At 49.2% G+C, this 10630-nt stretch overlaps 1 long non-coding RNA gene across 1 annotated transcript; it reads left to right on the top strand.

Moving 5' to 3' along the window:
- Positions 1 to 3205: 3205 nt before the first annotated feature.
- LOC112550374 lies at positions 3206 to 9139 on the top strand. The gene is made up of 4 exons (XR_003094185.1): positions 3206 to 4010; positions 4123 to 4315; positions 4990 to 5625; positions 8680 to 9139. It is a non-coding gene; the product is annotated as an uncharacterized LOC112550374 (long non-coding RNA).
- Positions 9140 to 10630: the final 1491 nt, after the last annotated feature.

Here is a 10630-nt window from a genome sequence, read left to right as displayed (position 1 = left end):
TGTAGAGATTAAAGAATCAATTAGGCATTAGCTAAAGGGCAAAAGCATAACCCAAACATGCTGATAAAATCCAACAGGTCATTATGGAATGGGTCCTATTTCATTTTACTTTAAAAAGGAATAATTGCTCATTATAAAGCATGAAGTGACCTGGACTTGATACTTTGCCCATTTTGTGGAGAGCTGGGTCTAAATGTTAGCACTCTGCTGGTGGAAATAGATAGATCCTGTGTGTTTTATGGCTTGGTTTTCATTATTATTTGGGTCTGTTTTTCTCTCTTTACACAGTCTTGACTTCCTGAGTAAAGAAAGACAGCAGAATCTGATTCATAAAAGGCCGGTGCGTTTAATTATTTGTCATGGCATCACTCAGTGACCCACGTGCCTGGCATGCCTCGTTGCGTAGGTGCTGTACATACTCGTAGGAAGATGTGGTTACCACCCAGAGAAGGAAGGAAAGTGTAAGAAAAGCGATGGGGGGAAGAGAAAGGCAAGCACCCATTGGGGTTAGGGACTGAACCCCATTTTCCTTGTTCTGCTACATCCTTCTGGGATGACCTTGGTCATGTCACTTAAGCCCCAGGTACTGGAAGGTATCTCAGTACCTAACTGCTGAATTGCTGAAACTTAGGCAGCTAATTGCCTATGACGGTCTGTCCTTGGTCTCTCTGGGCTTCAATTCCCCATCTAGAGAACAGTGATGCCACCTCTTTGTTGCCAGCGTTTGTCCATCTGGTCTCTATAGGCGAGTAGCTCTCCAAGGCAGGGACTGAGTCTCGCAAGGTCTCTAAACAGAAGAGAGTCCCCAGGAGAGGGCATGTAGTGGAAATAATGAAGTATAATGTGCTAATTGCTATGTGGGTTTGCAAAATGATTACAAAGCCCATTCGCAGGAGCACGAGACTGGGAGGGGTTTCAGAGCTTCAAGTCTAGTCCTCGGTGCTGGAAATCAACTGCTGGGTCGAAGGATCTCCAGGCTTGTCTGCTCTGACCCCCTGTCTCACCCCACAACCACGGAAACCCCTGGGTGTGCTACAGGCAAGAAGCAGTGGAGGAAGGGATGGCAACCCTACGTGATGGGTGAGTGCCAGCGTGCTCCCTCTGGCCGCCGGGCCCGTCTTCACCAGCTGGTTTCCTGCAGGCATCACTCAGAGAAGGGGCTTGAAGCAGAAGGCTGCGGCTTTACGGGTCCGTGCAGGGACACCTTTCCACATAGGGTTCAGATCAGAGGAGATATAGCCCTGGCCACAAGCACCTGGGACAGTGCAGGCACGATGCAGGCAGGTGGAAGAGGCATCCAGCTCCTCCTTCCCCATCGGCGGGTGCAAGCTCGCTCTTTCGCCCTACTTCAGCCTCAGGCATGAGATGGGAAGGGCCCAAGATAAGACAGAAAAGAATAGGACCGTGCTGCCATGTCGTAACCAGGGATCCTGGTTTTCTCTGATTTAAAAAAAATCCCTGATTTTTGGTTTAAAAGAAGGAACCCAAAATCCACATTTTTCATGATTGAGAGGAAACACCAGTATATATAAATGTCTATATATTAGTATATACCAGGGGCAGGCAATTATTTCAGGCGGAGGGCCACTTACTGAGTTTTGGCAAGCCATCGAGGGCCGCATGACAGGCAAACAGGGGCAGATAAATATTCATTTTCTACATTTTTTTAGGGGCCCCGCGGGCCAGATAGAATGGCCTGGCGGGCCACATCCAGCCCGTGGGCCACATTTTGCCCACCCCGGTATATACTATATACTAATATATAGCTACATATAGCTACATATACATCTATATGTGTATATGTGTATATATATGTGTGTATATGTGTATCTATGCATGTGTGTGTATATGTACATGCATATGTGTATGTATACACACACACACATATATATACACACACACTTGAACCACTCCACCCTTAAGATCACTGCAGAGCTACAAATATACTTTTATATATATATATAGTGGTGTTTCATTTTAATCATGGAAAAATACGGGTTTTGGGTTACTCTTTTAAACCAAAAATTGGGGATTTTTTTATTTTTTATCAGAGAAAATCAGGATCCCTGGTCATAACAAAAGGACTGGGCACCCCAGGTCATGCCTGCGTTGGCACTAGCAAAGGAGCATGAATGTTCATGGGCATGTATCTCAGCATCTGTGATTTGTGCATGCCAGCACATGCCTGAGACTTGCAGGAGAGCTGGGCAGAGGACGCCTTTTCCCCAAGATTTCAAAGCCCGGTCGCACCCTGACTGTTCTGTGCATGGGGGGAAAAGCCAGCAAACGAGACATAAACAGTCGTCAGCAAACAGCCAATAGTTTGCCCGTGCACAGGTCTTGTTGTATAGTGCACAGGCTGTAGCGGTGGCTTGCCACTTCTTTCTGACTGTGTCTGACTGTCCAACGGGACCGGTCTAGTAATGCGGTCTAGTAAACAACTTGCAATGACTTACAGCCTTTAAGCCCCGAAAAACTTAGGAGTTTATCAGACCGCATTACAGGAGTGGTGCAATGGCACGGTCAGATATGACTTGGCCCTGAGGCTCTTCCATAATACATAGTATAATTATCACCCACACCACCAGCAAATAGAATTGCTGTTTTGGGTGCAGCCTCTGCAAAAATACATATGTATTCATAGCTCTGCAGTGGTCTTAAGGGTGGTGGGGTAGTTCAAGTGTCTGCCTCGGTGTAGATCCTGAGGTGGGAGCTCAGATCCACTCTGGGCAGTCAGTACCTTTGGCAGTAGGCACCTGGGCATCCAGCTAATGAGCCAAAGGCAATCAGAAGTGATGTCTGCCTTATCACTCCCTTGGGTGCTGTTGGCTACAAAAGCAATGTGCTGTGACCACTCCAGCCCTATGGGATGCTTGGCCTGGAAGGCCCTTTGACCTTTTTTTGACGGTGACCTTGACCCATTTCAATACAATGCTCTTACACACGTCTGTACGCACCCCCGTACACACCTGTGAGGCACCTATAGGAGCTGCGGGCTGTTTACAGGCATTCACCAGTCATCTGAAAAAAGTATTCACAGAGGCAGATATTGGACTTCTTTAAAACATGAACCACATGGCCTTCCATTTGCTATGAAAATCCATCTGCTCTGCCAGGCCTGGCCCATAATAGGGATACTCCGGTAAGAATTAGCCTGTCTCAGCAGCACTGCTGTGCAATGTCCTATTGGGTTAATGCGTGCTAACATTTATTAGGTGTTAGGCCAGTGCAAAGACTTGCCTCGTTTCAGTTCTTGGCAGGCTGGCCAAAGATAGGGAATAAATGTCGGGGCTGAGTGGGAATGCCAGAGGGTGGCTGGGCTGAACCCAGGTATTTGATGGGAAACGGCCAGGTGTGGAGATGCTGGAGCAGGCACAAAAATCAGCTTTCAGTTGAACTAAGGAGTCTGTGATGCATTCAACCAAGGAAGGCAGCTGAATGGGAATCCCCAGGCTTGAACGAACGTAGGTGGCTCGAGATAGCTGCCAACAGGCTTGGTCTCTGCCCTACGGGTGTGGGTGGTTGTGGAGTCGTGGGGGAAGCACTCGAGCTGGCGTTACCTGAATGCCCCCTTGCCCCGTGCAGGCAGGGAATAATAGCGGGTCAGAAGGGCAAATGGGTCCGTCTACAAGGGATCAGGGCAGACAGGATCCATTGGGTAAATCCGATATCTTTTATTAGGCCAACTCAAATAGTTGGAAGAATTATTCCTTGCAAGCTTTCGGGCACAAGCGCCCTTCGTCAGGCTGAGGAAGTGTCTGCAGTGATCTGTGCTCTTGGATGGAAGAGCACAGATAAGGGATCAGGTGTTTGACCCTTCCTCCTTTTCCTCCTTCCTGCTCTCTTCCAGGCATCTCGTGTCCATGATGATGACTGGAAGGAACAATATTCCAGCTAGTTTCTCTATCCAGGTGCAAGGAGCAAGGCTACTTCTTATCTACCCATGTCTTACACTGCTCTAAATCAGCCTCCCGGAGATGACTGGAGTTAAAGAGGAAAGTTGAGAAGAGGTAGGGGGAAGCTGTAGCTCATGAGATCAAAGCATGAGTCTTGTCTGGCTGTCTATCTGTCTATCTACCATGCTTAGCTGTCTCGTCTAATGGATGGATGTCTGTCTAATAGGATCATAGAAAATTCGGGTGAACGTCTCGTTCGGGGTCTTCATCGTCTACCTCCGCATCCCCGTCATCCTGAACCTGCTCGACTCCAGACACGTCAGGGGGTCACATCTAATGCAACCCCCTGCTCCAAGCAGGACCGGCCCCAACTACATCATCCCAGCCAAGGCTTTGTCTACCTATAATGCAGATAAAGAGTATGTTATGGCTGCTGTTGGTTTAAGTGTTAATATTAATCACTTCAGTGCTGCAATATTTAACCCGGCACTTGAGCTGCATGGTGTGGGGTTGCCCTTGGGCAGAACAGGAGCCCGGCTTTGTTTGGGGCACTTTTCTAGCAAAACGACAAAACTTCATACTGAAACATTCAGCAAAATGTTTTGCAACTGGGGAAAACGTTTGAGGTTTGGGCTCATTTGGAGTCTGGCGCACAGACCCGCTGGGGAGAGGCAACCGCTGCTTTTTCCTGTGGGCTGGAGACGAGGAACCAGCCTGTGAGAGCCGCCGTCTGCCCTGTTTATGAAGCATCGCTGCTGCTTTAATTCTCCTGGCTAGGTACCCAAGTCTGTGCTTCTTCCAGCCGAGGCATTCCCAGCTGCCTTGCTCGGGCTGCGCTGGCTGTTGTGAATGCTTATATATCCTTCACAAAGCATTATGTTTATGGTGTGCGTATAAAGAGCACGCGGGGTGTGCACAACGGCTTGCAGAACGTACATCACTCTTGCACTGGAAGCGGCTTTCAGCCGGCGCAGCGAGGCTGGGGAACGAGCTGTTTATTGCTCTGTGCCCTTGGTGTGATGGCCCTGTACATGCATGTGTGGGTGGGGAGGCCTGAGAACTCATGTTCTGATTTTTTTCCCACTCCTTGCAGGTCATATACCACCGGATCAGGCTGCCGCTGTGGTTGCCATCGCTGTTCTTTATGCTGCTTCGAGAAACATGTTCAGAAAGTTTCTTTTCGCTGGCTCAAGGAGTCAGAACTCATGGCAGAGGGTGCTCTCTTTTATTAGCCCAGCTAGATATTTGCCAAAAAAAATCTTTATTTGCAAGCTTTCAGGCACACTCGCCCTTCTTCAGGCCTAGGAGAATGCAAAGATTGTATTCTGGCGGGGCATGGACATTCGTATGCAGAGGAGAGCTGAAGGTGAAGGTGTTGTAAGATCGCCCGGTTGGAATCGTTCGTGTTGTGCAAATTAGGCTCCGATAAAAGTCTGGCTTGCTCTGCACTGCTTGCTGGACCTGAGGGCAGGAGCTAGCCTTGTAGCCAGCTCCCCACTCAATTCCTGCCCCTTTCAAAAACCCGTTTCTTCCTAAATGTGGATTTTGACCCCAGGCTCTCTCTCCTCCGTCTACACCCCTCCTCAATGACCTTCCCTTCCATGTTCTCCCGATCCCCCGAGGACTCGACGGCAGGAAATTATTCTAGTAACTCTGCGGGCCGTTCGGAGCTGGAACAAGATACCTAGAAGCTGTAGGATTTCCATCCTGGGATGCTGCAAAGAGGCAGGTCAGAAAGACCCTTGGCTCGGATGGTTTGGATGATCTCATGTTCTATCCAGCCCATTTTTTTTCTCTGATTTTAAGGCAGGGGATGAGTTTATGGAAGCAATGATACAATGTGGTGTCTGTGATGTCCCAGGAGACCCCTGCCCAACCTCCCTTCCTACATCTAGAAGGGTTCCTCTATCTCCGATCATCTCTCTGTCGCCAAGTTTCCCCTCTCTGTGGGCTCAGCTGTGGAGCTGGCGTGCGGAGGTCAGCATCCAGCCCTTTCGGTCTCGTGGCTGATTGCAGCATGTCCGAGAGGAAAAAGCTATCACACCTTGTAGGTGCCCAGCCCCGTTGTTGCTGAGGAGAGTAATGTTTCAAGGGTAAAGGGGGGAAAATAGCCAGTCCTCTCTTAGAGGGGGTGCACTGTTAATCCCCTGGTTATGCTCCGTCTCGTCCAGACGCCTACACCGTCCTAGGCTTTTGTTCACTAACGAGATCCAGCGTAAAAAGATACCTCTGCCCCAGCTGTCTGCAGCGTACGGAGACGGCGAGCCGTTCCCCAAACAGCAGAGCAAAATTTATCATTTCAGCAGACCTGCTTCCTTTCCCGTTGCCGCTGACGTTTCTCCTAATGCAACGTCTGTCCTGATGAACGACTGTAGAGAAACCAGCCCCTGATGTTTATGAGCCTGGTTACTTCTTGCCACAGTTATTTGCAGGGAGCAGGGTTTTCATCCCAGTGTTGGTCATGCTGGGTGGACTTTGAATTGAGTTTTTGTGTCTGCCAACCTTTAACATAGCTACTGGGAATGTCAGGAGCCCTGATTCTTCCAGCAGCGCTGGGTAAGCACGTGTTGCTGTAACAAAGGAGAGTCAAGAGCTGAGGGCAGAGGGGTGAGAGAAAGGAATAGAAGTAAAAGGCATTGGGCGTTTGTACACGACACCGGGAAATGTTCGTGCCTAACACTCCTGGGCTTTCTGGAGAATCTCTGCCCGAAATCTTTCTTGGCAGTGCCAATAAAGGAAGGTGGTTTTCACAAGGGCTTGGCATTGCTCAGCTCATGTGGGTGCCTTGTCCTCAATCCTTTTCCCACCATTAGAGTGCGTTTGGTTGAAATTGGAGAGCGATGCAAGTGGACAGAGTTGGGACCCGATCCTGTGAGAGTCAAAGTGCGCGATCACGCCAAGCTGAAGTTTTACAGCGACTGATTGTGAGAAACGCTCGCAGCGTCTTGAGAGGTGCTAGGGACCCTCGCTTCTCATTGCTGTCAATGGAAAGCAGAGGCAGTCTGTGCCACGCAGGACCGGGGCCGTGCAGTGTTTTGCAGGAATAGAAACTTTGCAATGAAACCTGCGTTGAGCAGCCTGATGTTTTAAGCCATGGTTTTGGAGTCTGCCCTTGGGCACTTCATTTATGACTGATCTCTGCGAGGTGCCCAGTTTATCCAGTTCACTGGAGAATTATTGTTGCAGATAAACAGACAATATGAAGTTGTCCTAGCGTGGACAAGCTAACCTACAAAATATGCATAGCCATGACTTGAATTTGCAAACTTGAATCTTCCCAGCATGTGCTCACTCTCTCGCTCTCTCTCGCCTCCCTCTCCCCATTCCTTTTCTCTAATTAATTAAATTTTCTTTCTTTCTTTCCCCTGCTCCCCCCCCCCACATTCTCGCACACTGGCTACAAACGCACGGACTGTAATGCTTGCAGCTGGGATGCCCGTTGGTGGAGATGCCATCTGCACTCCCAGCTCTGTGATTAAAAAAGGGCTTGCAGCTGCATTTGCCTGGTACCAGGGGTACCCGGACAAGATCATTCATCACTGAGGTCACAAGCAAAGAGGCTGGGTGAGGAGGACTAAGGAGGGCAACCACAGGTGGCCAAGTTTCTAAATGCTCCATGGACGGCGACGGCTGCTGCTCCACAGGCGATGGACTTGTTTCCTATTTCTGTTGCTCGGGGGGGGTGACAGGCATCCCTGCAGGGGCAGGAAATGTCCTTCAGATTGTGTCCCAGATGCAGGGTAGTTGGAGAAGGAAAAGGAAAATGCTCCCAGCAACATGGTGTGCCTATCTGCAAGAAAAGGAGCAACTTGCCTGGGTCCAGTGTACTCCAGGCAGGTAGGAGGCTGAACCCACGAGCCCCCTCTCTCCTGTGACCTGATGTAAACCAGAAGCACGACTGATTGCACTGCACGGGCACACGGCTGCACTGAGGCAGTGTGCCCGTGCACACTGCACTGAGGCAGCTTTCCGGGTTAACACTTTTCTCGTGACACGCTGCGGCCAATTCACCTCCTTCATGCTTCTCCTCATTTGCACCGTGTCCTTTAAAGTGCTCTTAAGTCTGCAGAAAAGTACATTAGTGGGCATATCACGTGGAGTTTTAACATGGCACAACTCCGTTGGCTTGGATGTAGTTTATTCCCAAATGACACTGAGGGCATGTCTACATGTGCGTTTAAGTGTGCCTAAATTTAATGCGCATAAGCTTAATGCACATTAAGCAGTTTTAGGCAGGCGTCTACATGTGCAGGCATTAAAGTGTATTAATGCTGTGTTATTAATGCTAATGTTAGTCCCAATGTGCTTTAAAGCATCTACACGTGCGTTAATGTGCTTAACTATTTGCACCAAAATTCAAAGGCATCAAATTTAGGCACCAATAGCCTACATTTGCCAGTTTTAATGTGCATGAAGGGCATGTACATGTAGACACACACCCTTAATGTGCATTAAGCTAATGCACATTAAAGCGTCACGTGTAGATGCACCCTGAAGGTTTCAAATCCTCCTGACGCTCGGTGAACAGGTGGGCATTGCTGTTTGGTATTTATATGGCGTTCCAGCAGTGTGCAAGGTGCTTTAAGGCAAAGCAACAATGGAAAAGTCTCTGCCCTGGGGTACTTACAGGCTAAACCCTCGTCCTGGCTTTTTCCACTGAAATCAAGTTAAGCCTAGCCTAAGTTAGACTCAGCACAGCAAGCAGAGACTGCCAGTAAAGGGCCCGGAGGTAAAGATCATGAGATCCGCTGCTGCTTTTTAACGGCCTCTCCTTCGTTTCAAGGGAGACCGGCTCGGGGAGCCACTTGAAGGAGGGGATGAAAGACGAGTCCAAGCCATCGCACACTCCTCCTTCGAGAGGTGAAGCCATGCGAGGGGTTCAGACCGGTCTTCCCTTCGTCTCCAGAGGACCAGCTGCTTTCCAGTCCAGCGAAGACAAACAGGTCAAGACCGGACAAGAGAACTAAGGTTGCCTTTCAGACAGCCAGGTGGGCGACTGGTGCCGGTTCGGGTCTGGAGTCGAGAATAAACGGGCCCGGAGATACCCAGCTGGCTCTTTCCCAAGCGTGCAAGGGAAGGAAATGGAGGGAGATGCGGGTTTTATGGACAGAGAAAACAACCAAGATGCTTTGGCAAAAACAATGCATTTCCGAGCTGATTTTCTTTCTATGGGATGCTCTGTCTTTCCTGTTTACTTGTTATTTTGGAAATAGAACAATAAATAATTTACTGCTGATTGGTTGGCAAGGGTCCGACGTGTCAGTAAACTTGATTTTAACTGGCCAAGTGTCAGGGCAAAAGGCCAGGGACATTGTGTCAGGGAACGGTAAACAGCACAATTATAAGATTAACACCTTGTTCAGCGGGCCAATGGCGTCAAGTGGGGCAGCGCTCGGTCGCCCCGGTTCTTCCTTCGAGAGCATCTTAAACAAATCACCTTCTCCGTGCCTGCACCTGTGTCCTCAGATAGTCCCATTCAGCTCGGAGAGGAGGCAGAGGCTCTGCTGGGCCGGGTTGATTCTCTGCAGCTGCAAGAGCATTATTTGGCATTAACATATTTGCATATCAATGAGGCACTGATTAATATTTAAAGAGCCAGCTGTCCAAGCCACCTATGAAAGAAAAAAGCACTCTCTCTCTCTCTCTCTTTTTTTTTTTAATGCCCTTTATCAAGTATGCTTCATTTTTGCCCTCTATTCTTAAAAAAAAAAAAAAGCCAAGGGGGAAAAAATATGAACCGCCATTAATGAGTTATCAGTGAAATGGCTGTGTCCTTTTCAATGCTGCTCAGTCTTTTGTGTCATCCTTGCAGCTGCATAGAGTAGGTTTTGAGAGGTGGGGGCTTTGCAGGGCTGAGCCGCCATGGGAACTGTTTCCAAGGATGGCTCAAAACTCACCCTTAATACGCGCCATGGTTTTCCCCCCCCGCCAGCGCCAAAGTTAAAGCTTCCAAAGAGTTAAAGCCGGTTCCCACGGTTTCCGCTTCCAAAATGGCAGGATTTTTCTCTCGACAGCTCCGCAATTGAGATAGGCTAGTTTAATTTTTTTTAGCTCTCCCCAGGGAAGGGGCAGAAGTCTCGCCCCTCGGGACTTAGCGCTCGTCTGGACCCCGGACGAGGTCTGTCCCAGATGAGGAGCCATCCTAGGTTGTGCTCCCGACGATGGACCCGCGTGGCCGGTGGGACCTTTCCATCTCTTGCCCCTCTGGGTCCGTGGCTGGTGTGTCCGGGGGTAAAACGGTAGACACCATTCGGGCAGTATCTCAGTCTCAAGGGGAGCAAAATAACATCATGCCTACACGTAGACCAGGAAAATGAGCTAGGAAGTGACCTAGCCCTTTCCAAGTCCATGCAAAGCCAAACCACGCACAGGACCTATCCCCGTCCATAAATTCTGCAAATAGCTCCCTATTGAACAGCAAACTTGGTATTACAACCTAAGAGCTGGACCCAGAGTCCTTCGTGTCAATCCAGACTGCAGAACCAGCAGCGCGTGGTGGAACCAATACGATTGCAGGGGTATATGTTCGCGTAACCTATTAACAATAAGGACTAGTCATCTTTTTGCAATGTTTAATTCTCTGTGTGTTATTCTTTGCTGTTTTACATCAGAAGCAGCTTTTTCTGTTCCTGGGGCTTGATGCCCAGCCGGGGGAAATTAGCCTCCCTCCACTGACCTCCGTAGAGCTTGCAGATTTACGCCCGCTAAGGAACTGTCCCATTAAGTCACTAAGG

This window comes from Alligator sinensis, unplaced genomic scaffold (genome assembly GCF_000455745.1).
Source record: "Alligator sinensis unplaced genomic scaffold, ASM45574v1 scaffold1283_1, whole genome shotgun sequence".
Taxonomy (NCBI): domain Eukaryota; kingdom Metazoa; phylum Chordata; order Crocodylia; family Alligatoridae; genus Alligator; species Alligator sinensis.
Note: the sequence above shows the minus strand (reverse complement) of the source record. Positions and strands in the feature narration are given on the sequence as shown.